We start from the raw sequence: 26,275 nt of genomic DNA, 5'->3' as shown, positions 1-26,275 counted from the left end.
GTATTATAATCTATTTTTAAACTTGTCACAAGCATCATTAACACACCAGTTCACTAATACTATGGCATATAGAGAAATAAATAATTTAGAATTCAGGACAATTTATAGCCAGTAGCAATACTGTCTGCAGGATTACTTGCCTTTTAGCATGTTATCTTAGAGTTGCACAAATTATTTCTAGAAGACTTTGAAGTCAGTTTTCACAAGAGGTAGAAGGTGACCATTCAAGTCCAATTTGAAGTGTTAACAGTTCTATAATAGGGCATAGGTTCTTCTCAAGAAGTGGCTCTCTAAGCATTTTACTCTAGAGACCGGGAATAAAAGAAGCTGTATTCAGATCACTTTCCAGTAATTCAATTCAGCTCAATTCAGTTCATTTCTTAATAGGAACTTTTAAGGCACTATACTAAATACTCCAGAGAATTCAGACATGGATGAGACCTAGCCCCCAGCCTTAGGAACCTAAAGTCTACTTTGGAACTTACAGATAAATAACCACATTCAAAGTAAAATCTCCAAGTGCCTTAGGGGACAAATATGGAGATGGAGATTGTGCTTGCTTCAGAACTCAAGATGAAAATGCAATTTCATGGACATTTTGGAGGCTGTGTACCGTTTTATAGCGAATGTGAGGTGTGGGGTCTTCTAGGAGGACACATAAGCAGGCCACAGAAACTAGCGTATGTAAGGTGCCTTCAAGACATAGCAGAGATGCCTGCAATTGGGAGGCCGAGTAAGCAGTTACAAGAAATGGTGGGAAATTGAGAGGGAATTGGAACTGATGAAAGGTTTCACCAGAGAAGATGAATATTCTCAGCCATCACATAAAAAGGTGTTTTTTGCAGACTAGTGGGAATGACAGCAACAAGCCAGGTGCCCAGGAAGTAGAGACTATGACAGGGTAGCCAAGTGGCATGGATGGCTTTGATGTTATGTGAGGGAGGAGAATCCATGAGGCTTAAGCTTTGGACTAAATGTGGTAGAGGACAGCTAGGGACAAGTAAATGTGAAGGGGATGGGAGCAAGCCAGGAGGAGAGGAAATCGGAAGGGCTGCTGTTTAGATACTGGTTCTTAGGTGCCGCTAGGATTCCAGGCTGAGAGACTATGTAGTTGCAGCTGAAAACTAGTACATCAAACTTAAGGTTAGAGATGAACTTGTAACCGGGGATTTACAAGTCATGTGGGTAGAAGTCAACGTTATATGAGAACAGGGATGCATCAGTTTGGTAAAACAAGAGTTTGATCCTAGAACCCCATGTCCTTAAAGCAAGCTAGGCATATTTGAGAGGAGAGGAGGCTGACACCACACTTCACGAAGGCAGGAGAGACAGGAATCTGGGTTTGGAAGTGGGAGGAGGCTGAAAGTGTGAACTAGAGCAAAGAAGCAAATCTTGTTGTCTTGTCTTTTATCAACACTCAGAAATGAAGAAGCCAGAGCTTATGTGTCCCCGTCCACCTTGAGCAGGTTATTATTGCTCTAGGCCTGAAGTTGTGCTTTGGTACACAGTCACCCCGAGACCCCTAGTCACCCTCTTATCCCATCACCATTGAGAGCATTTTTTTTTGCTTCGCTTTTTTTATTATTTCTTTTTTAAAATTAAAAAGAATTAATTTAGTCACTTTTCATCCTGATTATAGCTCCTTCCTTTGTCTCCTTCTGGTCGCATCACCCCTCCCCCCTTTCCCCTAGTCTTCAAAAAAGGGGGAGCCCTCCTCCCCTATCATCTGACCTCAGCCTATCAGGTCTCATCTGGACTGCCTGCATCCTCTTCCTCTGTGGCCTGGCCTGGCTGTCCCTCCAGGGGAAAGGGATGAGTGAGTGGGCACCAGAGTCCATGTCAGCGTTCTACCTCGAGAGCACTCTTACAATGCCCCAGCTAGCCGTGCTCCCTCTCCTTCTGACCTCCTCTGCCTCTAACAACCAGGGCTCCCTAGACCCGTTATGTTCTTTAACTCTCAGCAAGCTGTAGTTGAACCTGAGCACATAGACAATCGTTAGTAGTCTATCAGAGTCAGAGTATTAATTTGAGAAAGTTTGAGTACAGAAATTGAAGTCACGAGAGATTTGAGACTTAATTTGCTAATTCTGTCTTTTGCCAAACACTTGAAAAGCATTTATCGGGGGGGGGGGGGGCAGACACTACAAGGATCTCAGGACCTCAAAAAGACAGAAATATTCACAACCTAAACTTCAAGAGAGATGTAAACAGCTTGACAAAATGCAAACAGCACAATGCAAATGGTGGTGTGTACAGGGTGGGGTGGGAGCAACCAGCACACTGCAAATGGTGGTGTGTGCAGGGTGGGGCGGAAGCAGATGCTCCATTAAGGCAGAAGCTCACATGACTCAGATGCCAGCTCATATCCAGAAAAATGTCAGTGAGGAAGGTCTCTTTGCCCTTAAAGATCGAAGACATATGTGTGCCTTATAAACGTCCACTTCAGAGTATGGCCCCAACCATCCAAGTCCATCCTCCTGCTTTTCAAGCTTGTGCAATGGTTAACTACTCGACTGAAAAACTGTGTGCTCTGTTTTAGCAATAGTTTCCTACTCTCTCCTGGTTTACAAATACACGGACAAGAGCTGATGCTCGCTAGATGTTTGGGTGATGATGAGGCTACTTTTTTTGCCTTTTAGAGAAAGGGAATAGCATGATGGAAGCGGAAAGGTTGCTTAGGCTCTGCCTGAGAGAAAGGAATGAGGGCGAAGTGCACCTACGGGCTAGTATAGATCCTGTCCTAGACTCCCTTGGTGCTGACAGTTCAGCAGTAACAGTGGTTGCTTGGTAAGTCTGAATCTCTTAATTTGGGTGTCTGTGTGTGTGTGTGTGTGTGTGTGTGTGTGTGTGTGTGTGTGTGTGTGTGTAATGCTTTCAGAGGAGAGATCTCACAACCTTGCAGCTTTAGATTAGCATGACCATGCTGTTTGGAACCAGATGCTTTGGGCTTGAATCTGCTTTCCCTTTTGTCCTAGGATTTGGTTCTCAGTATCAGAGGTCCAGATCAGAACATGGATGCAAGGGAGAGGCCACCAGAGACGATTCCACTTGAAAGGATGCTTTACCGCAGCAGCAGCAGCAGCTCCAGAAGCAGGAGAGACAATTCTGCCACCTCGGAGAGGAGTCGGGGCTCAGAGTTTGTTGCTGATGTTTGACCTTGGGTTTGCCTCTCACAGTGAATAATCTCAGGGGTCCTCCCTGCATTTCTGACTCCTTCCTTCCTCAGGGAAGACTTTGGGGGATGGGAGGAAGGTTTTAAGAGCCCTTGAAAGCCCTTCCAACTCTAGTGGTCTCCAGATTGCTAATTAAAGCCCCAAGAAAACTGCAGCTCTTCATTCTCTCTTCTCACCTCAAGAGGAATAAAAAAAATGTTTGGCTCTGGCCCCTCAGCATGGGAAGTGGTGGACCACAGGCACCATGGCTGAGATATTAACAGATTATTGCAAATGTTATATTTGCATAGATGTGTTACTCATTATGCAGATTGCCAATTATGAATTATTTGTTCTTTCTCCCGGGAGAGAGATTGTTTATTTGCAGACTGCACGAGTGTGACTTTGGGCAACACGCAGACAAGACCCTCATTCAGGCCATCTTGATGGAGTTCTCTGCAAAGGCCTGAACTCAGGTTCTTCAGGAGGCAGGGGAAGGTCAGCTGAGATTATGGGAACGTGGAGGAGGAGGAGGATGCCAGGGTTACGATGACAGGAGAACAGCAATCAAAAAGTTTTGAGGTTGGCATGATCAGATGCCTCACGCAAGAAAAAGAAATCATCTTGTTGTAAGGTAAAAACTACCGTGAGTCTGCAGCTTTTTAGCCTCAGTATTTTCTCTGGTTCTAACTTATAGTGAAGATCACAATTCAAACACCCCAGCTTCAGTGCCGTCCTGCCACTCACTGGCTCTACGCAGAAGCACTTTTTAAAAGACATTTACTTGGATTTGTCTCATTTCCCCTCACAACTACAGAAGCACTGAGAATTTACACAGCATTCCCTTACTGATCTGGTGTTCCATCATGGCTGTCAGGTCCCAGAGCCTGAGCACTTTACCCACTCCACTGTACTCCTCCTTAGACACTTCATACTTTGACCGAAGGCCATTTTTCTCAGGGCCATTTATAAACACAAGTCCGAGTTCTAGAGGCATGTTGAAATGGGAGCGTCTGACACAGTGTCCCCAGTGTTCTCTATCAGGCACTGGTGTTCCACTTAAGCCTTTAAATCTGAGAAGAGTCTGAAGTTGGCTCCAGAGGGAGCATGGAGGTGATTAGTGAGTCTTTAAGAGGGGAAATGAGGCATGGTTGTAGGAACTGCTTGTTGTGAAGAAGGAGAGGAAGACGACAGAGTTTCTGGGTGCAAACTGCAGCTGATATAAAATGGATAAAATCATAGGTTCTTGAAGGAGACAAAAACTTGGCAACTCCCAATATGATGTCACATCCAACACTGAGACCCTGGGCTTAAGAAGATGGACGTGGGAAGAGATGAGGGGAAGAATACCTTCCCTTTTAGGATGGGCAAGAAGTTGTCAATCAAACAGTCTTCGTGGATGACTGCATGCTTCCTGTATGATCAGAGCTGGGCACCATGCCATGGGAGCAAGCATTACGAAGACGTTCTTCGGCAGGAGTTATCTAGTTAGTTAATATTTGAATAAAGCAGGGTTTAGAAGATAATGTACCGGTTTCAGAAATTTGCTCTAGAGGTCTTCTGCCGATCTTGTTACATGAGACTATTAAACATTTCAGATGTGGCTAGAACATTTCAACTAAATACTAGTTGCCAAATATTTAGTGTAAAAGAGTAAAATAAAGAAGACACACTCCAATGTCTATTTTTTGGTGTCTTTGTCAAAAGTCAGGTAACAGAAGTGCATGGGTTCATACCTGACTCCCCAATTCTGTCTTGTCAATCTGTGTGTGTGTGTGTGTGTGTGTGTGTGTGTGTGTGTGTGTGTGTGTACCAGTTTCAGGCTGCTGGGAACATTGAGTCTCTATATGTAAAAGAAGGAAACTAGACTTTTATCCAACACAGAACTCAACTTGAAGTGTATCAGAGACTTAATGTACGTCCTGAAACTCTGAAACTATTAAAAGAAAATTAGGCAAAACACCTTAAGATATAGCCTCAGTACGGAAGACTTTCTGAATAGGTCTTTAGTCACTTAGGAAACAAGGAGAACAATTAACAAATAAAACATCATGAAATTTAAAAGCTTCGGTACAGCACGGGAAATGGTTGATCGCCTGAAAAGAAAAATCTACAGAAATGGAAAAAACCTTTGCTAGCTATTCATCTAACAGATAAATAATTCCTAGAATATACAATGAGTTCAAAAATTTAAACATTAGGAAAACAAACAGTTCAATAAAAATAGACTAATAAAATGTATGTATGGTTCTTAAAAGAATAAAAAAATCAAAACTATTTTGCGATTGCATATCGTCCCAGAGATAATGGCTCTCATTAAGAAAACACAGTAGCTATTGTTGCCTCTGTGTGTGCGTGTGTGCGTGTGTGTGTGTGTGTGTGTGTGTGTGTGTGTGTGTGTGTGTGTGTGTCTAGCTGAGAGACTATTGATAACTACTGATCAGATCTTGGGGATAGAGAGACAGTTTTTAAGGGTGTGACCTGAGTAGGTCTACCACACTCCAGTGGATGGCCCATATCCATGAATATATGGTGACCACACTTTGGACTCAGTAAGTTACTAGAACAAGTTTAGATGTGGAGAAGAGTAGGAGGGCGGGGCTTGGAAGCCTTAGGAGGGAACTGGGGATGAATATGATAAAAAAAAATACCATATAAGATTCTCACATAATTAATAAAATGCTTTAAATAAAAATTAAAAGAGGAAAAAATAATGGGGATGAGGCTGGCAAAATAGTGTACTGGTTAAGAGCATTTGCTACTCTTGCAGAAGACCTGGGTTTGGCTCCCCAGCGCTTGCATGGCAGCGCACTACTCTCCATAACCTTGGTTCCAAGGGATATATTCTCTTCCTACCTCCATAGGAACCAGGCGCACACATGGTGTCCATACATACATGCAGGCAAGGGCTCAAAACGATGGATTAAAAATAAAAAAATATTTAATTTTAGAAAGAAAGTGCTCAGACACTAGGGGCAGGGTGGGGTCGAACACTTAAAATTATTTTTCTGTCTTTTAAATTTTTTTGTACTTTTTCATGGTTTTAGGTGCATTTTTTTTAAGCAGCTGAACACCAATTCATTTCCTGTGGCAGAAGATTAAACAATGTCACTGTGTTTTCACCCAAGATACAGTACAAGAACCATGTGAGTTTAGCTGAGTGTTAGGGCTCAATGCTTAAAAAATATTAGCAGTTTGAGTTATTGTTGTGAATTACTTTAATGTATACATGGCTATGTATTCTCTGGGTGAAATGAGTCTTCATGGTCTACTAATTGTAGCTGGTACCCTGTGGGGGAGGCAGGATATGAAATGTCATGAGATTTGGGGGGTGGAAGGCAGTGCCCTTGGGTGGGAAGGAGAGCGCTATAGGAATTGTGTGTGAATGGTGACTTGAATTCTTCTGTGGAGACAGATACAAGAGGCATTTTATTGTTACAGAATTTCAGCATTTTGACTAATATTGAATGTGTCTGCATCCACAAAGCAGGGGGCAGAGCGTACTTCCGGGGTGTCTCTTACCCTTCCTATCTCTCTGGCCTATCTTCCCTCACCAAGTACTGGGTATCAGACCCGCTCCCACGCTGACGTTTCCCTGAGATTCAATTCATGCTATTTCTTCACGGGGGCATCTGGACTGACAATGCAGAGACTTTTCCCACATAACTGAAAGGAATTTGTGATTATGTGCAGTGATGTCAGCCATGATGAGGCCTTGGATTGTTTCCAATTGCAGTAGTCTCTGATGTCCGTGTGCTGGCCTTCCTTTCTCTCCTCCCTCCCCGGTATTTGCCTTCTGACCTTCTTCCCTCCGTTCTCTGAGTGATTTCTCATTATACTGCTTTCTTTCCTTCCACTGACTGATAAGTCGATCTTGATGTACACTTTTTGGGGATGCCCCTGATCATAAGCCCTACTGTTCACAAACCTTTCCCTCCGTGTCTAGTCTCATGGCCGTATCTGGGACCTGAGTCTGACTCGAAAAGGTTGAGTGAACGCGGGCACATTTTGAGTCTTTCTTTATCCAGGTCCATTTGCATATGCAGAACAGAGCGGGGGCTGCATTTATCGCTGACCTTCTCTGGCTCCTTTTCTTGCATCTGTTAGGCGAAAACAGGACGCTGAGCTCACCAGCCTCGTCTCCCACGGAGCAGATGATAGAGTTGCCTGCCTTAGCTGCCTTTGCTGCCTTGCCAGCCCTGCTTTCCAAGGCCTGCCTCAGTCTTTCCTGCTACAGACTCTCTCTGGGGTTTCCGGGGATCCTGAGACTGATGACGGGGGCTTTGGGAAGAGGCTTCTGAAGGCGGTAAACACAGCAGGCCCTAGCTTCCCTGCAAGGTTGGTTAGCTTACATACTCAGTCTCCTTAAGAAAACTGCTTTTCCTTCTTGTAGGGCATAGTAAGGCCACGTGTGATATGGTGAAAGAAAACTCGGGAGGGGCAGGGAAAGTGGTGCAGGTGTGCCAGGTCTATCTCTTGGGGTTTTGCCTTGAGCTGAAATAGTGCAGCCTCTCTCTGTATGGAGTTTCATCATGACTTTTGGTCCGATCTGGGAGCACTTTCAGGAGAGAAAATCTTTTAATCATATTTTCTCCATTTCTTATCTCTCTGGGAAATAGTTACAACATAGTAGAGAGGACTGTGGAATCGCTGTGAAGTTTTGACTGCAGACATTTTAGAGGCTATGCACTGGCCTGTGAGCTTCACAAGACTTTAAGTCTGCTTGGCTTCCCACTGTTGCTATGTAAAGTACAATCTGGGTTGAGTACACACACACACACACACACACACACACACACACACATATACATATTCATATATATACTCATATTATTTATGTGTATATCATATATTATATATATTATATACAGATATTCCTTTCTCACCTTTTTGCCTTTCTACTACTATAAAGGTTTAAATAACACTATAGGAAAATGTCCCTAGCATAAAACATTTACATATAAAGCTTATTTTCCTTATACTCTTTGAATTTTACCTTTCAGTCAACCCACCCTTAGATAGCGTCCTCGTGCTGGGTCTTTGCGATTGAAACAGTAAATAGGCCATTTTCCCCCTTTGGATTCAGACATAAATTTTTCTAACAACATTTTTTAAAATGTCAATGTGTCTCAGTTGGGCAGCATATTAAATCACATATGCGAATTAGTTTGGCAATGACTTTCCCAAGAAGGACAGAAGAGACCCTTATTGCTAGTCCCCCAAAGGAGTGTGGTTAGGTAGACAGTAAAGAGAAAGCTGGAAACTGAGTAGTCTTCATCTGAGCCTGAGCTGCCTGCCTTTTCCTGCACTAAGCCGTCAGACGAAACCCTTCTTCTAAGTTTGATGCTTGTGAGGTTTCGGGATTCTTAAGCCGAGATAATAAATCTGACTTCCCAAACACTTAACAAGGGAAATGACAATGAAAAGTCACATGCCTAATGCGGCACAAAATAGTCTAGGGTTCGCTCCTTACGTCCAGTCATAAAAGAAACATCAACTGCCCACATCTCAGCTCCCACTCTTTGTACCCAGTAAAAGGCCAAAGACGGATCCAAGGAACAAGCTCTCTTACTGCAGGTATATAAGGACACAGCAGTTATTTTAAGTGTCTGTTTTCTCTCCCACATTTCCTCCTCAACTCCTGCTTCCATATATGCTAATACCATAGAACTCAACAACAGGGCAGAATGTGCCTTCAAAGGAAATGCATTCCCTTAGTGCTGTCCGGGAGCACTGATTTTAAGACCTGCAAAATGTCTCTAGGTAAAGGAAAAAAAAAAAGAACATCGGAATGAGTCTCTCCCTGTCTCCCGACTCACATCTGCTCACAGGCTCTGTCATCTCCTGAACCCCCACAGTAGGAATGAGGGACAGCCATGTACAGAGCAGTGAAGGGACAGAAAAGATCACAGCCACCAGGATGCTTTGTTTCTCGGGTGGTGCCCAGAAGCTCAAGATGTGTGTTTGATTCATCAAAAAGAGCTGTAAGCCTTCAGTGTCTCTCTCTGTGGATAAAGAGCTGGAAGTTTGTTCTGATTACAACCCCTGAACTTGGAAACTCAAAGTAAGTTGAGCCAGGTAGCCTCTGATAGCAGGCTAAAGGGAGCCCCTGTAAGGAAGGAAGGATGCTGGCAAGTTGGCTCAATGACAACAATCTATAACATTTGCTCATTTCCATTGCGCAAAAAAATTTGCCTTGTAGCTGATTTTGAGGTCTGAACTTCTGGTAACTCAAGTTGGAACTGAAGAAAGATGCAGGTAGATACTGAACTTGGTGTGAGCCAAATCCAACATACCACTGGGAGAAAGTGGTCTTTACAATGGCAGAGTGTCACTACAACACTGAAGTCACAGATTGATGGCATTCCAGCACACTTGCTCATTGATTTGGTCAACGTGTTACTTCAAATGAGAAAATGATAATTCTTTGCATTCGCAAAAGATTCTCAGCTAGTGCCTGAGAATCCAGAAACGGAATCCATTGTTCCTGTTATCTATGAGAAAAATTTGTTGTGTCTTATATACATGTAATTGTGGTGGTTTCCCCAAACTCACAGGTTGCTATATTTCTTTGACAAACACATATTTTCATTTTTCTGTGAGTCTTTGGTCAAATTATTTGCCCTTTCTGGCTTGCTGTTTTCATGACTGTAAAATGGAGAGGATAACTTACAAAATTTAATGCATGAGAACTATTGATCCAAAATACAAAACGCAAAAAGTTTCCAGTCTACTCTATACCTTTGTTAACACATAGCTGGACAATTGGCTATTTGTATCACATACTACATGGAACATGCATTTGTGCTGGGTCTATAATGGGGTGTGATTTGAAAAAGTACCAAGCCATACTAGGCCTTTTCCTTAAATTGCTCTCCCACAGGTTTGCCTCTTGTCCTGAGATGCTGCCTTTATGTAGAAACTTCATCTTGTTTTGAAGGGCACAGGCTACTCTAATGAAGCAGACTGACTCTGTTAGCGGTCCTGAGGACTTCCACATCCATATGCATGAGACCACTGCCAGCAGAGTCCAATCCCTCTGCAGTGAGGGACATGCACCAAGACAGTGCAGAGGTGAAGAAGGAGAAAGGTTCAGGACAGCGCTGCCTACCAGACTAGCCAGGCTGGTTTCCTGATCATCCGGAGGGAAGTGTGGGTTAGGAGAAGGCACCGAAGGAAGAGGAAAGATTGAGAAAAGAGATGGAGAAAGTGACAGAGAGCTGTTAAACACAGTTTGCTGAGGCTCCGCCTTGCTTATTTCAAACTGTTTGATGCAGGTGAAGGCAGCATCATGAAGGTCCTCAGCATTGCTCCCTTAGTGCCAATGGGTCCATAAATACCCCGATGTAGCTTCTTTACCTGATAGAGTCTGGATACAAAGGGAGGAGTCTCAGGTTGTCACTAGTCTTTCCACAGCCATGTCTAGTGAGCTGAGGAGGCTGAAGGACCCTGGCCGAAGAAGCTAAGGTACTTGTTCAGACACCTGAAAACAGGCGACTATTCCTGCTCAAGGATACATGAGGCTTCATGGTACAGATTTTAGAAAAGAAGGGCTGTGGTGGTGCTTATCCTGTCAGTGCTGGTGGAATTTATTTTCCTTACCACCAAGCATGTCTCCCCTTTGTGATGCTGGTGCCTTGCTTAGGTGCATATGACTTTTCTGCTTCTGGGATCATCCATCCCAGCTGCAACTCTGAACAGGCTACTTGAAACTTGAAAAACTTGTGTGCTTAGCATGCAGAAGAGGGTTCATCCTCATGTCCGGAACAGCAATTTCAAGCAACAACATCCAACAGTAACAGTTAACACATACACTGCTTGTTATAGGCTGGAATACAGAACTGTGATTTGAACTCAGGCCTTGTAGCTTCGGTGTGTGGTTATAACTGACCAAGACAGGTTTTCCTCCGCAAAAAAATGTCACTAACATGGCATAGGGGAAGAACACCAAAGCTCAGGCCTGATACTGAATCACATCTTAATATCTAAGCAAAAAAAAAAAAAATCTAAGCAAAGAAACATCCTAAGATGAAGAAGTCACATTGGGCTTTGTTTTGTCTTATTCTTGTGTCCTTCAAACTCCATAAAAGTGGGACCCATGCCTGCCTGTTTTGTCTATTTTCATGTTGCTAGTGACCATTACAGTTCCTAGAAAACAGTAAGCATTCAACAAATTATTAAATGCGTGGTGGTGTTACACGCAAAGATAACGTGCAGGACCCATTGGATTCATAATGTTCTGTAAGATATATAGAGAAAGAACTTCCTCTAGAGTAAGAATTTCCTAGGCAAGACCAGAAGATGAACATCATGCGATGGCCTGACAAAGTCACTGAGCTGGAAGAAGGCAAAAGTGGAGCCTGCAGTCAAAATTGCCAATGCTAATTACGTAAAGCTGGGAGTGGATTAAGACCTAGAGGGTTGAAGAAGTCCACTCTGCCATGGTGGCGGCCACACAAAACAGGGGAAGCAACGGCGAGAGAGGTCCCCGTATCTGTCGCTTGTTTGACTTGTTTTTCTGGTGACATAATCTGAAGAAGGTTATGTGGCCCCAAGGGCTTGTGAATCTCTCTTTCCATTTGTTACTCCGCATACACAGGGGTGGGGGGGGGAGAGTGGGGGCGGCCTTCATTGTAGAGTATCACCACTAAGAGAAAAGGGGTGACCAGTGAATGAAAGGTTTATTAGCTAGGTGCTGTGCAGTAAAAAACTTACTTGTGAGCCCTTGTGACTATATCCCTGTTCACAGAAGGAACCTTTCCCGCTTCCTGCAAGGACAGCTTAGTACAACCCACCATTCAAAAACAAGGAAGCACACTATTCTGGCTGGGTGCAGCAGTATTTGAGACACAATGTGTTTCCTAATCTGTGTTGTAATTAGAACCCTGAGTTTTTCTTTATGGGAAGACCACAGACATTCTTGCAGATGGAAGTTGATCCCTGAGAGTGTGGTTTCCAGGGACACAGAAGCATGGAGTCAGATCAAGGGGCTCAGTAGGGTTGCTTGCATTTAAACAGGTCTGGGAAAAAAAAATGGGCTTTCCAGTGTGGATATGAAATGCCCCCTACAGGCTTGTGTGTTAAATGGTTTGTCTCCAGCTGGTGGTGCTACTGTGGGAGATTCTAGAAAGTTCAAGAAGTGTGATCTCATGGAGAAGCAAGCTTCCACACCCCACTGGGCGTGGGGCAGGTTTGGCGAGTATTTTGCCCTCCTGTTCTTGTTTCTCCCTGCTGCGCAGTCTGCTACTGCGCAGGACTCTTCTGCTCTCTACCCTGCCATGGTGGTAGTGTTCCCAGGATCGGTGGAGCCAAGGTCTATGGATGTGGCCTCTGAAAGTGTGAGTCAAAAGGAAGCCTAAGCTGCTACAGTGATGCCAAAGACAATGAAGCCACGGCCATGCTTAGTTATTTGTACGTGGCCTCTTTGGGCAGAATGTTTGGGGAGACTGGATGATAATTCTGGGGAAAGGAGGGCGCCCCCTGGCTATGAAATCAGACAGAGGAGAGAGCATCTTGAGGTCCCTGGCCTGGCCACACCCCACACCAGCTAAAGGAGATCTGAGAGGGCCGAGCAGGTGGTTTCCCGGCAGTGGTGTTCATCCAGGTAGATTGTGCTCTGGTGAGTGGCAGAGGAGCACAGCCCTTTCCCATCAGGGCCACTTGGCAAAGGCCCAACTTGTTCCTTTTGTTTTACTCTATGTCATTCAGGAATCAAATGTGGGTTTCTCCATCTTGCACTTTCAGCCGCAGTCTCATTGCTATTCAGCAAAACTTCCCGGCCCTCTCTTCTTTCAATTCTGTGAGAAGACATTTCAATGGGTCTGAGCTGGGACAATTTAGAGCCGAGACTCTGATCTCTATTCACAGCCTGGGTGCGTTCTCACCAGATTTGAGTCAGGAGGCTAAGCTTTTAGATCCCCGTGGCATTGTCTCCAAGTTCCTCGGGGCCAGGCTGCCAAGTTCATGCGAGAGGCTGACCCCCTTCCTTTCACAGACCCACTTATTAGCAGCTTTCTTCCTTTCTTTTGCTTTTTCTTTCTCTCCCCCTTCCAGGCCCATAGATACAATTATTAGAAATTCCTGGTTTTGTGCCCATATTGAAAGAAGGCCTGAATGGGTATGCTAAGGGCCCGAAAGGGAGCCACTCTCCCCAACTCCAGCTTCTGCGGTTAATTAGATTTGGATGGTTTCAGAGGAGCAGCTGGAGTTTTCAGAAAAATGGGAGTGATAAAAAGAGACTATTCAAGGTATTTTTGGAGGGGATGTATAAAACAATATAGCTGTGAAATGGGGTTTGAGAAATACAACATTCTTGATTTGGTGGGGGTAGGAGGGCAGGGGAGGGCAGGCGAGGGCAGACAGGGATGGACGTGAGCGGGCAGAACAGACCCTGTCTGGATAGACTCCATTAAGCTGGTGTCCCACAGTCTGCTCCCATCCCCATGGCAGCTCTGCTCCAAGCGTGGCATAATAGCCCCACCAAGCCTATACCTAAGGCAGGTGCTCTGGAGCAGGAAGGGGGTTGGTGACTTGGATTGGCGTTCAAGGCCACTGTCTTTTGAAGCCACCAGAAGCACTGTAGCAGAACAGTGAGGAGGCAGGGGGTGATAACCTGCCCTCCAGGAAGAAGAAAGCTCTCTCTGCTGGGGACACAGCCTGGTTCCCCCCTGGAAGTGTCTGATGCCCCCAATTTGAAAAGCCTTCATAGAGATCAAGTCCCTACACTCATGTCACATACTTGGGCCATTGCCTTGTCTGTTTGTAATCCATAGTTGATTTCTTGCCCTTCAGGACCAGGGAGCTGGTATCCATGCTAAGGCCTCTGATCACCCGATCATCCATCCCATTCAGGTGTTTAGTTGTAGTAATGAAGATACTGACAAGGTTGAAAGGGAGCGGGGTGGTGCCTCAGGCACTAAAGCCTCAGGGGGCTTCCTTCCGAGGCCCAGTAGAAAAGGGCATCTCTCGCCATAGCTCAGCTCAGGTTTCCCCAGTGATGCATAATCAAGCACATCTCAAGGGGAGATCTACAGGGGAAAAGTGACACAAGGTGATACCATTTTATTCCATGGACTAGCATGTAGTACATTTTGTTATAATCCAATAGTTTCATATATATATATATTTCTCAGAAGACTTTTTTGCAAGTAATACCATACATAGAATCCTAATGTACAAAATAGCTTAGTGGGCTGCTGGGGCTATGTGCTCCCTGTGGCTCTGAGCCTGGGGCTCTGGGGACCTTATGTGTTTCTCCGAGGCCTCTCCATGTAGCAAAGCAATTCCTGCCAAACCTATGTATGTCTCTGTGTGCGTGTGCGTGTGTGTGTGTGTGTGTGTGTGTGTGTGTGTGTGTGTGTGTGTTTTAAATTAGGGCTTTGTCATAGACCCTATTCAATTACACACACACACACACACACACACACACACACACCTTCTTCCTAATTCTCTAAGAATCCTTTCTCAGAGAGAGGGACTCTGAGCAGTCATTAATATCAATGTGTCCATGGGCAGGCAAGCCTAGAGATAAAATAACAGTTTGCTCACTTTGTTAGTAAAAGTCTGTTCTTTTATAGCCACTGTGTCCTTTGGCCATCAGGAGGAAAATGCAATGCAGCCTCCACTATTAAGGGGCTTATCCTTTAATAAGGGATGGAAACCACACAATGACCACAATACAGGCGACTCCATTAGGCAAAAGACCCAGATCACTATCTAGGCTCAGGTCTTAGAGGATGCAGACAGAGCCTCCAGGTGGGTGGTCTAATGGAAATGACACGATGTGCTACCCTGTCCTTTCAGGGACAGGAATGAGCACTGGATATAAATGCTGATCTTCAATTTCAATTTTTTGCAGATTTAAGTTTTGGAAAGGAAGGAGTAATTAGGGCAAAGAAGTGGAGGAATCAGGCATATGAAGGAGGGGAAAAAGGAGAAGAGACTGCTTTCAATAAGCTGTCAATATGTGACACTACAAAATCTCCTCTCCCGGTTAGAGTGCTATTTTTATACAGCATCTAACTCTGTTCTTTTCAAACGTCCTTTCCCTCTGTGATGTATTTTTAGATTGTTGGTTTCTCAAAGGCAAGAATGGTGGGTACCTATTTTAATAACTCCATTTACAATGCAAGTATTTTCTTTCCTTGGAAACCAGACCACCAGCTGAAGAGCCTTTAGGCAAACAGAACACATACTGAGATCCCAGTTTTCCCATTAGCCAGGAGGGGCACATGGATCGGGCATGGCTCATCTCCAGGAACAGGCTGCGGAGGGACAAGATGAGTTTACAGAGACTTTAGCAAACAGGGTGTTGCTACCTCTACAGGTAACTAGCATTTGGTTTGGGCAGCTAGAGCAGGCTTTAAGGTTGGAAAGAGACAGACTGGGCTTTGTAAAAGCTTTAGAACTAAGATGAAGGGCAAAATTAATGGTACTTAAGTGCCTTGGCTATTCCTAGTTACAGGAGAGGTGTGAAAAGTCAAGCACAGATCATTGTTTTCAGAGAGATATACACAGGACATTGAATAGTCATTGCCAACAGCAAAGACCCCACAGTGATATCACTGTGCTGGTTTCTGTGACTGTGACAGTGGCAGGGAGCTGAGAAAGAGAGAGACATGCATAGGTCATGACGTAAGGATGCGTTCCTCACTTTCAGAACTAAAGAGGCCACATGGAAGAACTTTTCTTGTTAAAAGAAGAACAGGAGTTTGGGCCAAGGCCAGTGCCAAATTCCATTTATTGAACCAAACCACCTCTTTGAGGGGTTGCGGGGTCTGGGTTGGAGAACCCAGGCTACACAGAGTTTAGAATCACAGGGGCCTAAGAAATATGAACTTGCTCTGTGAGAGAAGCTCTCCTTTGGATCAGGAAGCTGGGTCCCTATCATTTTACCAGTTTGAAAGAAGCGCTCAGCCAGGTCCGCACAGACCCTGTCAGGTACAGCTCTGTTATGCTGGAGAAGATTATCACAATTTGGAGGCATCTCTCAGTAACTGATGCTTTCTAGGCTGCTGCCGCACTGGAGAGCAGAGGCAACGCAGAAGCGATGCATCCTCCCCTGCACGCAGTGATTGCTGGCCCAAAATAGCCTTGCACCTGCTCTGAGCTGCCAGAGAGATAATTTCAGCTTCCAAGGAGACTGCCCTGATTGGTGTTGATTTTTCATGATCTCTCCTTTGGCACACACCTGGAGAAAAACACCTGATCAAAGGTGCACCCTGGAGAGCCCAGGTCGCTGAGGGAGCTGCGGCAGCCCGTCCAAGGAAGACAGACTCCGAGGTCTCCTGCCCCACAGGTACCTGCTCCTGTAAGAGGTGGATGTTAACGGATGTTCAGAAGACTGGGGAAAGGAGAAGGGGGTGAGAGGAGACTATAGGTCTGGGAACCACTTTGGGAAAAAGTGCTAGAAGTGTGAGTTGGTCTCATCCCTTCTATCTGACTCGCATTTTCTTCTCAGTTCGTCTTCTCAGCTCCTTGTCATGGTAGTTCTACAAAATGACTCTCCTTCAGTGCGTGTCTGGAACACCGTGTCTGACCTGTTTAACTGCCAGACGCTTTCTTTCAGCTCAAATAGCTCTACAGAGTCAGCCACACACAAGCAGAAGATTTCCAGGCTTTAGAGACACACAAACAGCTGCCTGGAAATGAGGCTGAAAGCAGCAGTGAACCCCACCCCGGTTATGAGGGTAGAACCGACACCCAGTGTATTCCAGACACAGGAAAAAGTGACAGGATTTCATTCAGAGTTGTTCCCCAAACTCTAGGTGCTAGGTGGAACCCTTTGTTTTCATTGTGCAGGTATGTATTAGCGTGTCTGCGGCCATGCACTTAGAAATGTTAGACGCCCACATTCTTTTCCCTGTGCTGTACCATATTGGTCAAACATTATACATTTAGTTATGAGTGTGATATGATCCAAGTCAACTTTATGGCACAGAGTTTAATTATGTTTCTCTGGTGATCTGTTGGGCTCTGGAGATATCTGTGGTTTTTCCCACTCTGCCGAGTTTTATCTGAGCCCATGAAGAAACTGCTACCAGAAAGAACAGCCAATCACTCTGGCCTACAGGGCCAGGGAATGGTAATGGGTGTAGCCCTTCATAGAAAGCCCCAATAGCATACATGTAGTAAGACACTGTCTGTCACAAGATGACAAAGCTGATGTCTAAGTGACATTAATCACTGGCCACATAAACCCATTAGAGAGCTTACATGCTAGAAGAATCGATACACTTGACAGTTAGGATCTGAGCAGGGAAGCACTGTTGCTTCTGTGCCAAACACTAACATTCCCTGCAACTCAGAACGTCCAGCAAATTTTTAGAGCTTTTTCAAGTGAAACCCTCCTTTGGCACTTCCACAGAGACAGGACAGACTGCACAACCTCTACCTCTCTGTCTCTTCCTTTTAAATATGTATTTTTTTTTTCCTTAAAGGAAAGGCATGCATAGCCAACTGCCTTGCCTGGGGAGTTACATGGCATCTACCTGCTCATCTGTGTTGATTCAGGAATTTTGCTATGTCTCCAAGGATTTTTTTTCTCTTCATTTATGGTTAGTAAAAACCAAAGAGTTGAGGGCTTTTTACGGACTTTCCTAACTGGTGGCAGGACCCTCGCGTCTCGTCAGTGCCCGACAGCTGCATTTTCTCCAAGGCAGCCCCATCTGTGACTCTCTCTAGACATGTCTGAGAAGAAGAGTGCCCCCTCATAGAGGCCGTGTGCTTTTCTTCACCCTCCACAATAGCTGTAGAGAGGGTCCAGGTGTACACTCTCTGGAACAGTCTTCCTTTCCTCTCAGCTTACTTTGAATTCTATCACACATCTTCCTGCATCCTCTGTTTCCTTAACCTTTCCTGATAGCATAGAAAAAAAATCATATACATCCCAAGTGGTGTGTTAGGAGGCCACGGGGCGGAGTGTGAGAGGATCCACCTGCTTGTCTCAGCATCATTCCTCAGCCATGTGTTTTTGGCTTTCTATGTGCCTTTGTACTCTTCATTCTTCTCAGCCTAATTAAAAAAGACACAGAATCCACAGCCTGCTCCTCCATCTCCACTCTCTTCTCTGTGTCCGCACTATGGTCCTGGTAATTGCCCACGCTCCCCACCTCTTCATCCTACAGGGCAGATGTCTTCTTGTACCTGGTATAGATTTCTGTTCTCTAGACCTGGTTGGCTGCTCACTCCATATGTCAACCACTGAGAGAACTGCATAGTCCTGGATGGGCCTGAGTGTGGCTAGCACACACGAAGGCTCCGTCTGAGTGGGCATTTTTCATCTAATGTTCTAAGATTCATTATAGGACAGACTAAACGAGTTACTAAAGATTTTCTCCTTTCTGAGATTAAAAACAGAAGACAAAAAAACCAAAATCAAAAAGCCAACAGTAGCAAGATGGTTAGGGACTCTGCTAAGGATGGAGAAATGGTCATTCTATATTAGCCTGGCTGGCTTGGAACTCAGTATGTAGATTAGGCTGGCCTGGGAGGCATAATAATTTGCCAGCCTCTGTCCCTTCCATGCTGATACTAAGAAGCATGCACCACCACACACAGCTGCAGAGCTTTCAAAGACATTTTCTCCAGACACTAGCCACTGGTTTTCACTCAGTAGGTCAATACTTTTGTGAAAGTTCCATGGCTAATTCTAGTAACAGCTAAGTGGGTTCGTAGCTCATTATACCATCCCCTACCTAGGCTTTGGGCTGTATTTTTACTAGTTTATTTCCTTTTGGTAAAACCTTACAGAGATCTAGCTTTCTGTTCCCTGATTTGAGGACTCACACACGTTTACTCTTTCTGACCTCCATCCTCTTATTTCAATTTGTCATTGTACATGCTGATGTGACAGGTTTCTTCCATGGTGTCTCTAACTAGGACCATACCTTAAGGAAATTCTGTTAATACAAAGTTCTTTTCAGTGGGATTTGCTTTGTAACCACTGATGAGCATTGAGAATATAAAAACCTCAGTGATTAAAGCACCATCCATAGAAAATGCACTGTGCCCATGGAGTTCTAGATCTCATTTAGTGCCAATGCAAGTCTGAAAATCCACCAGTATCAATCTTACTGTGCAGGCTTAGAAATTGAGACTTAGAAAACGGTAAGGATGGGTTTAGGACTCCCTAGTGTCCATACTTGGGGCTTGTGGAACCGAAGGTCACAGCACACTCAATGGAGACTTGGCTGGGTACGGTGCTTGGAATATGGCATGTTCACATAGTCTTCATCAAACCCCCATCAAATTTGTCACAAACCCTTCATGTGTTCAGAAATAATCCTGGGTCGCTACTAAACTTGTATCCTAGGTTTCTCTTGGCTTCCTCCTCCCGGTCTTTTCTTTGCCTCTGGTTTTCCTGGATTCCTCCAAGAGCTCCTCTTCTGCAGTTTGGCTGGAAATGACGCCTTTGAGTCTTTTTGACTCTTGGTTCCTGGGGTTGTAAGCCTACCATGATTGCTTTTCAACAACCGAACATAATCAGGATTGTTGGTAAGCCTACCCTGTACTCTGAGCTGGAGTGGAAGAACTTCCATAATAACATTCATGGTTTACTCAGATATTCTGTCTGGTGCCTTATGTACAAGCGTGGATTACGTTTTTCATGTTTCTAACCCCAAATTCCTTCCTTTTCCAAACTCCTCTGGAAGCCAGGGAAAGGTGGCCTCTTATATGTGTGTAGAATTAGAGTCATTATCACCATCATAAAAGTTGTCCTCCTTTGAATACCTACTACATACCAAGCCTTCTGCCTACCACACATTGCCTCCTTTGAGAGTCTGGCATGCTTATCTTCCTTTTGTAGACTGGAACCTTTGGACTTAGTTACTTTTAATTAATGTTGATTTTATTATCTGTGATAAAATACTATGACCAAGGCAACTTATAGAAGGAAAGGCTTATTTGGGCTTATGGGTCCAGAGAAATAACAGTTCCTCATCATCCTGGCTGGGAACTGTGACATCGGGCAAGCATGTCATCGGGAGTAGCAAGTTGAGAACTCACGTTTCAAGCACAAGAAGGAAGCTGGGAAAGGATGAACTGAGAAGGGTGCATGGCATCTGAAACCTCAGTGACATACTTCCTCAGGTGAGGCCACACCCTCTAATACTGCTTAAACAATACCACAAACTGGGAATCAAGTATTCAAATGCCCAGGACTACTGGAGCCATTGTCATTCAAAACCCAACAAGGCTCAGAGAGATTAAAATGAAAATACATGAGTGTCTTTCTGAACTCCGTCACAGAAATCAGCGTGTCTTCCGTGATGTTATCATTCCTCAATTTCCCCAGGGCACATTCTATTTGTGCTATCATGCTTCAGAAGCACCATGGACTCACTTGCCCATCACTGATGCACTCAATGAGAGTCTCACAGTCTTTCTGATTGCACACAGCTGAGAGCCCTTCAGGATTCCAACAGAGGGAAGCCAGGGATAATTTGGAGGTTGAGTGACTCCGTGGAGCAGTAAAAGGATCTAGTAGGGCATGTGGACAGTGTGGGGTCGGGGCACGAAGTTCTAACAATGTTTCTGCCTTCTTTATCTTAACCCCTTTGGCCACTTCCATGGGAATGGTCTTTCTACAGCAGAGAGCTTGTGAAAATATTGACAATCTTACCTTTACCATTTAACCATGTGAAAAGCTACTGGCTCCATCAGATAGTGCTCAGAGCTCCCTGCTGAGATCCGAGAATGTGCCTATGTATTTGTCTGTGCTAATAATCTATATTATATGGCTCTGTAAGTCAGACCATCCGTGACATACTTCCCCTACCACATAGTGTCAGTCTCATGCTCAATACCATTCGAAATGGCTTGAAATGATGAGTGAGGAATGAGTCACACGCAGATTTGTACCAGCAATAACCCAGAAGCCAAGGCATCCAGACTCTAGCAGTTTTCAAGGTTCCTTACAAATCAGCCTGCCCCCAATGTTTAGAGGCTTTGGTGATTGATTCACAGAGGCCCCGTGAAACCTATTGATTCAGTAAATAGAATGCAAACAAGTTGTACTGGTTATTCAGGAAACATCAATAGTTTAGATAAGGTTGAACCAGCAACTTCTATTGGCTAAAGCATGGATAATTTGTCTTCATATTTATTCAGTATTGATGCTAACAAGAACAATTAGTCATTTGTTTTAAAGCTTACCTCAGCTTTAGCCCTTCTCTAAAGTTGTCTGAGCTACCTTCAGTATTTTATATAGGAAATTAAGAGTTTTACTTCTTATAATAGAAAAAGGCACAAATACTTCCTATCATCTCTGCCATTTCCTTGATCATCTTTAAAAAATCTTTTAATCTCAGAAATGAAGACTCCACTAGTAACTCATTTAGTCTATCTACTTAATAGAATCTGTAAGACTTCAGAGTAAATCAAGCTTAAGGCAGTCATGAGTCATGAGTCATAAAGAACTGGACAATCCAGAGACCTATGTTTAGTATTGCAAGGTTAAAAGAACGCCTAGTCAGAGCCTTTACGCACCCCTGGCACACCTAGGTTTTCACATATACATTCACTGTATTGGTCCTCAGTCTCACGATTCTTCTGTACCTAAGTGTATTCTCTTCATCCAATCCTTTACTGTTCTAGAGGGCTGGGAAGGTGGCTCAATTGGTACAGTGCTTGACTTGTATTATGGGCATCTAAGACCCATCCCTTTGTCAAACATACACCAGGCATGGGGGTGTACTCTTATAATTCCATAGCTGGGGAAGCAAGAATAAGGAGATTGTTGGGGCTTGCTGGCAAGCCAGCCTAACTCACCTGGCAAGCTGTTAGCTAGTAAGATATCCTTTCTCCAAAGATGTGGATTACATACAACCACACACATACGAGCACACACACACACACACACACACACACACACACACACACACACACAGAGAGAGAGAGAGAGAGAGAGAGAGAGAGAGAGAGAGAGACAGACAGACAGACAGACAGATAGACAGAGAGACAGAGACAGAGAGACAGAGAGAGAGAGACAGGGGGGCAGAGACAGAGACATAGAGACAAAAAAAGGAAGGGGAATAAAGGAAACTCATACATGGCGTAAGTCACTAGGGATAATTCATTGCTTGATCATTAAGAGATGATGCAATCTTACTGTTGAAGCTCTGCCTGGGATTGCAGGAGAACTGTGCTATGCTAGCGTACACGGACAAGTAATTCATATTTTCTGTGATATAGTTGACCTACAAGGCAAATATCAATCTTTCCATCTTTTAAAGGAAATGCACAGAATTAGGATTCCAATATACACAAGCTCCCAGACTCCCAAATTTGTCAGTTTATCCTTATTTTTTTTTCCCATATCACTGATCATAGCCATGTGTTTGGTTCAGCTTGTTTCATCATCAGGGACATACGTCCTAGAATTTCCCTTCATTTTCTTGCCTCTGTCAGCATTCTTCCTGCTTTTGCACATTGGTTTCTTTTTCTTCAAATATTACTCGATACTTTCCCTCTCCTCTATTGACTCTGTATTGCCACTGTTCACCTTGTCATCATTTCCTAACCTTACATCTCAGACCAACTTGCTTGTGGCAGCCTGTTCTTTCTCTACCACCTGGATCAGGAGTTATTCTTTGTGGTGGTTTGAGACAAAGTCTCAGTCTATAACCCATGCTGGCCAGCTCACACAGCCATCTGGGTGGTGTTCCAATACATTTCTTTAACTCTATTTTTTGCTTTTGATATTATTCCTAAATATGTATTTATAAATTAGTTGACCATTGTTCGTCTTCTTCAATAGAGACTAAATCTTTTTTTTTTTTTTGAGACAGGGTTTCTCTGTGTAGCCTTGCCTGTCCTGGACTCCCTCTGTAGACCAGGCTGGCCTTGAACTCACAGTGATCCTCCTGCCTCTGCCTCCCGAGTGCTGGGATTAAAGGCGTGCGCCATCACACCCGGCCTGAGACTAAATCTTGTAAGAGAGAGACCATGCCTGTCTTCACAGCTCCTTATTTCCAGGGCCGTGCTCCCAATAAATCATAGTGAAAGTTAGAAGAAAAGAATGAGAGGAAATGAGAAAATAGAAGCATGGACGCTGGTTTGGTCTACAGGCTCCTTTGTGACTCTTCTTCCTCTTTGGTGTGTGCATGTATGAACAAGCCGTCAGCCGCTTTCTCTCTACCAGGAAAAGGGTGAAGTATATGACACATTGCCTGTGTGTGGTTTTCTGTAAAACCCATTCCCTGTGTCGTCTCTAAAAATTTAGCACTGGTTTTCTCTCTCTCTCTCTCTCTCTCTCTCTCTCTCTCTCTCTCTCTCCCCCCTCCCTCCCTCCCTCCCTCCCTCCCCCCTTCCCTCTCTCTCAGTACCCTTCAATGATGCAGTTTCCCTACATAGCCCACGCATGTCCACAGATTCCTTGTGGATAACACCTTGTTGACAGATGACTGTGTTCGGTAGACTGGATTGCTTTCTTCTCTTTTGTGTTCCTATGTTTGCTCCTACTCAGGTTCTCCAAATTCTGGCAGTATGTCCACTCACTCTACTGCATTCCTTTCTCACCTCTAGCCATTTTAACCCCAAGTGTCATTCCTGCTTCTCTGTTTCACATCTGTATCATTTCCTTTTTATAGATTCCAGACTTCTGGGTGGAAAAATTCTCTTTTTCCTTTTCTATGTAGTAGTAAAACTCAGTAGTTACCTGAAAATATGGCAGGTATCTGCAGAATTTAGGGTGGATTAGTGGGGTATAAAAGGACCAGCATGGGTTAAAGGGAACAGTTTGGCCTACAAGAAGGATGGGATTTCCTCTTTTTATTTCTTAAGTGGTGTTAAAGTTAAACTGACCAGCATCAAGTCTTTCAATATTCCCATAGTAGCCCCATTCTTCCAGTTAATGCACATTTAGCTAGGAGGAAAAAAGATCATGCTTGAACAATTGGAATCAGAATAAATGACCAAAGAAGTTTATCATCAGAATAGCACAGGAGCACAGCCAATTAAACACAGCAGAAAAGATCAAGAGGCAGAGAGAAGGACAGGGAATACTGTGTGGACTCAAGAGCATGACCAGGCCGAGAGCCTGGAGATTTCTCTGGTACCTCTGCCCTGATCCCAGAGGACACAATAGGTTTAATACAGAAAATGACTGACAAATTACTAGGTCGCTGAGTGTGAAATTTATATTTTGCTTTTTGCTTTCTCCCATCCTATAATTGTATTGATCGGAACAGTAAAAATATCGCCATTGTCTTCTTTATTATGGTGCCTCTGAAATGCGAGCTGCTGTGTTTCAGTAGATGTGTTTTTCCAGGATAAATCTCTTTCTTGTAATAAATAAATCTCCTAATAGGGTCTTATTTAAATAACAGTGTGCTGAGAGTGAGGCAGAAATCAAAAGATGAACCATTAAGCCTAGTAATAAGAGAGTGGTGTGTGTCAGCCACATTACCACATCCCGAGAAGCCACATCAATTAGGTACCTAATGTGTGATCCATCACATAAGCCATTGCAGCCACGCACTCCTCGTGCTTACAGTATTGATTGGTGCACAGATGCTGGGTACTGAGTGGAGGCGCCTAACACTCAGGCATGTGGGCTGTCCTAGTGCTCCCATGGAAAGATGGAATGGTCCTCTTCCCAGGAATCTTTTCACCAAATGAACATTTGTCCTTGTGACCTTGAGCTGAGTGTGTGTTTGTTTGGTAATCATGCCTATGTAAGTCATGCAAGTGTGCTCGGGGATCAGCGAAGTCAGAAATAACTGCTTGATGAGACACAGAGACCTACTGTGACTTCTGGGGCTTCATTCAGCTTGGTTTAGGGTGACGTTTATTTCTTCAGAGAAAATACTCTAAATTAATGTCTTAGAGACTTCTTTGGCTCCTTGGTCATCTTAGGTCATAGGAAATTCTCCCTTTCCCAAAATCTTAATATTTGTCAGTCTTCCTCCCCAGACTCTGTTTTGTCCCTGTAGTTTTGTTTTAGGCGGAGCACTGTAATAACCTACAATAGCATATTTGTTATGTCTTAACGTTGTGTGTATTTGTAAGTAAATTGGGTTAGGCACATAATGTTTGCTCGGTAAAAATTTGCTACTATTAATTCATTTGATGACATTTTCTATGATTTTAAGTAGTCTTTGTTTCCCACTATTAATGATTTAGAGGTTGCCTTTTATTAGTTACCTGGTCACATAACCTACCTAGAACTGGCTTTGAATTCCATTGGCATTTACTTTAGCTAAGCCATGTCCACTTATTTCTCTTAATCTTCTTCACTGTTCTATTTTCTGCCTTTTAAGTGTTTATAATCTAGAGGTTACAACACCATGGAATTGAAAGAGAACCATCTGGGGAAATAACCAGGAGATAAGAGCTCTGTGACCAACATGGATTTTATTTTTGCATGTTTCCCATGGTCACTGGATTTACTTCCCCATGTGGCAGACTTGAAATGCCCACTCTAATCTGTAGACACTTGTTGCTGCCTGGGTTTGCCTGACCTTTCTGTGTTCTGGAGTGGATGTGTTGGTCCACTGCCTAGGAGGCCCATTGACATCTATTTGCTTCACAGGAGGAGGGTGGAATGTGGCCAGCCAATCAAACATGGAGCTGGAGAAAGACAACTACCAGTAGACTTTCTTAAGCAACAGAATCTGGGCTATACATGATGTCCTGGGTCTGGTTCTCTAGGGAGAACATAATGGGTCAGTGCTGTGCCCTGCCTTTAATTCCAGCCCTGAGAAATCAGAGAAAACAGATGCTTTAAGCAGTCTGGCTCATTAGATGACTGGTACTCGTGAGCCGTGGGTTTAAATGAGAGACCTTGCCTCAATATGTAAGCTGGAGAACAATGGAGGAATACTCCTGATGTCAGCTTCTGGATTGTACTCTTCATCCTGAGTCATCAATGATAGGTTCATCACTAGCCTAGGATGTCAGGGGGAGCCTGAAGCACATCAAAGCCTTGCCAATCACTGGCAAATTCTCCAAGTGATAAGACCTAGGTGATAAAGTCTTGAAAAGTCTATTGGGAAACGGTGGAATCCTTAGGAAACAGAGTCTATGGCAGATTCCCAACAGTGAGCCTTTAAAATGAATTGTAGGATCCCACCTCTTCCAGCTGTTTGTGCCTCCGTGATGAGGACAGCAGTTTGTTCTAC

General features: G+C 44.1%; 1 protein-coding gene and 1 long non-coding RNA gene across 4 annotated transcripts in view; one reads left to right on the top strand and one right to left on the bottom strand.

Moving 5' to 3' along the window:
* Positions 1-4,800, top strand: part of LOC311595832 — a 116,167-nt gene extending 111,367 nt beyond the window's left edge. For both annotated transcript variants that reach the window (XR_014778582.1, XR_014778583.1), the window contains one exon: positions 2,976-4,800. This is a non-coding gene — a long non-coding RNA (uncharacterized lncRNA). The remainder of the gene's footprint in view (positions 1-2,975) is intronic.
* Positions 1-26,275, bottom strand: part of SLC14A2 (solute carrier family 14 member 2) — a 413,945-nt gene that overhangs the window by 267,072 nt on the left and 120,598 nt on the right. The window lies entirely within an intron of this gene.

Source organism: Acomys minous, assembly GCF_964271855.1.
Source record: "Acomys minous genome assembly, chromosome: 4".
Lineage (NCBI taxonomy): Eukaryota > Metazoa > Chordata > Mammalia > Rodentia > Muridae > Acomys > Acomys minous.
Note: the sequence above shows the minus strand (reverse complement) of the source record. Positions and strands in the feature narration are given on the sequence as shown.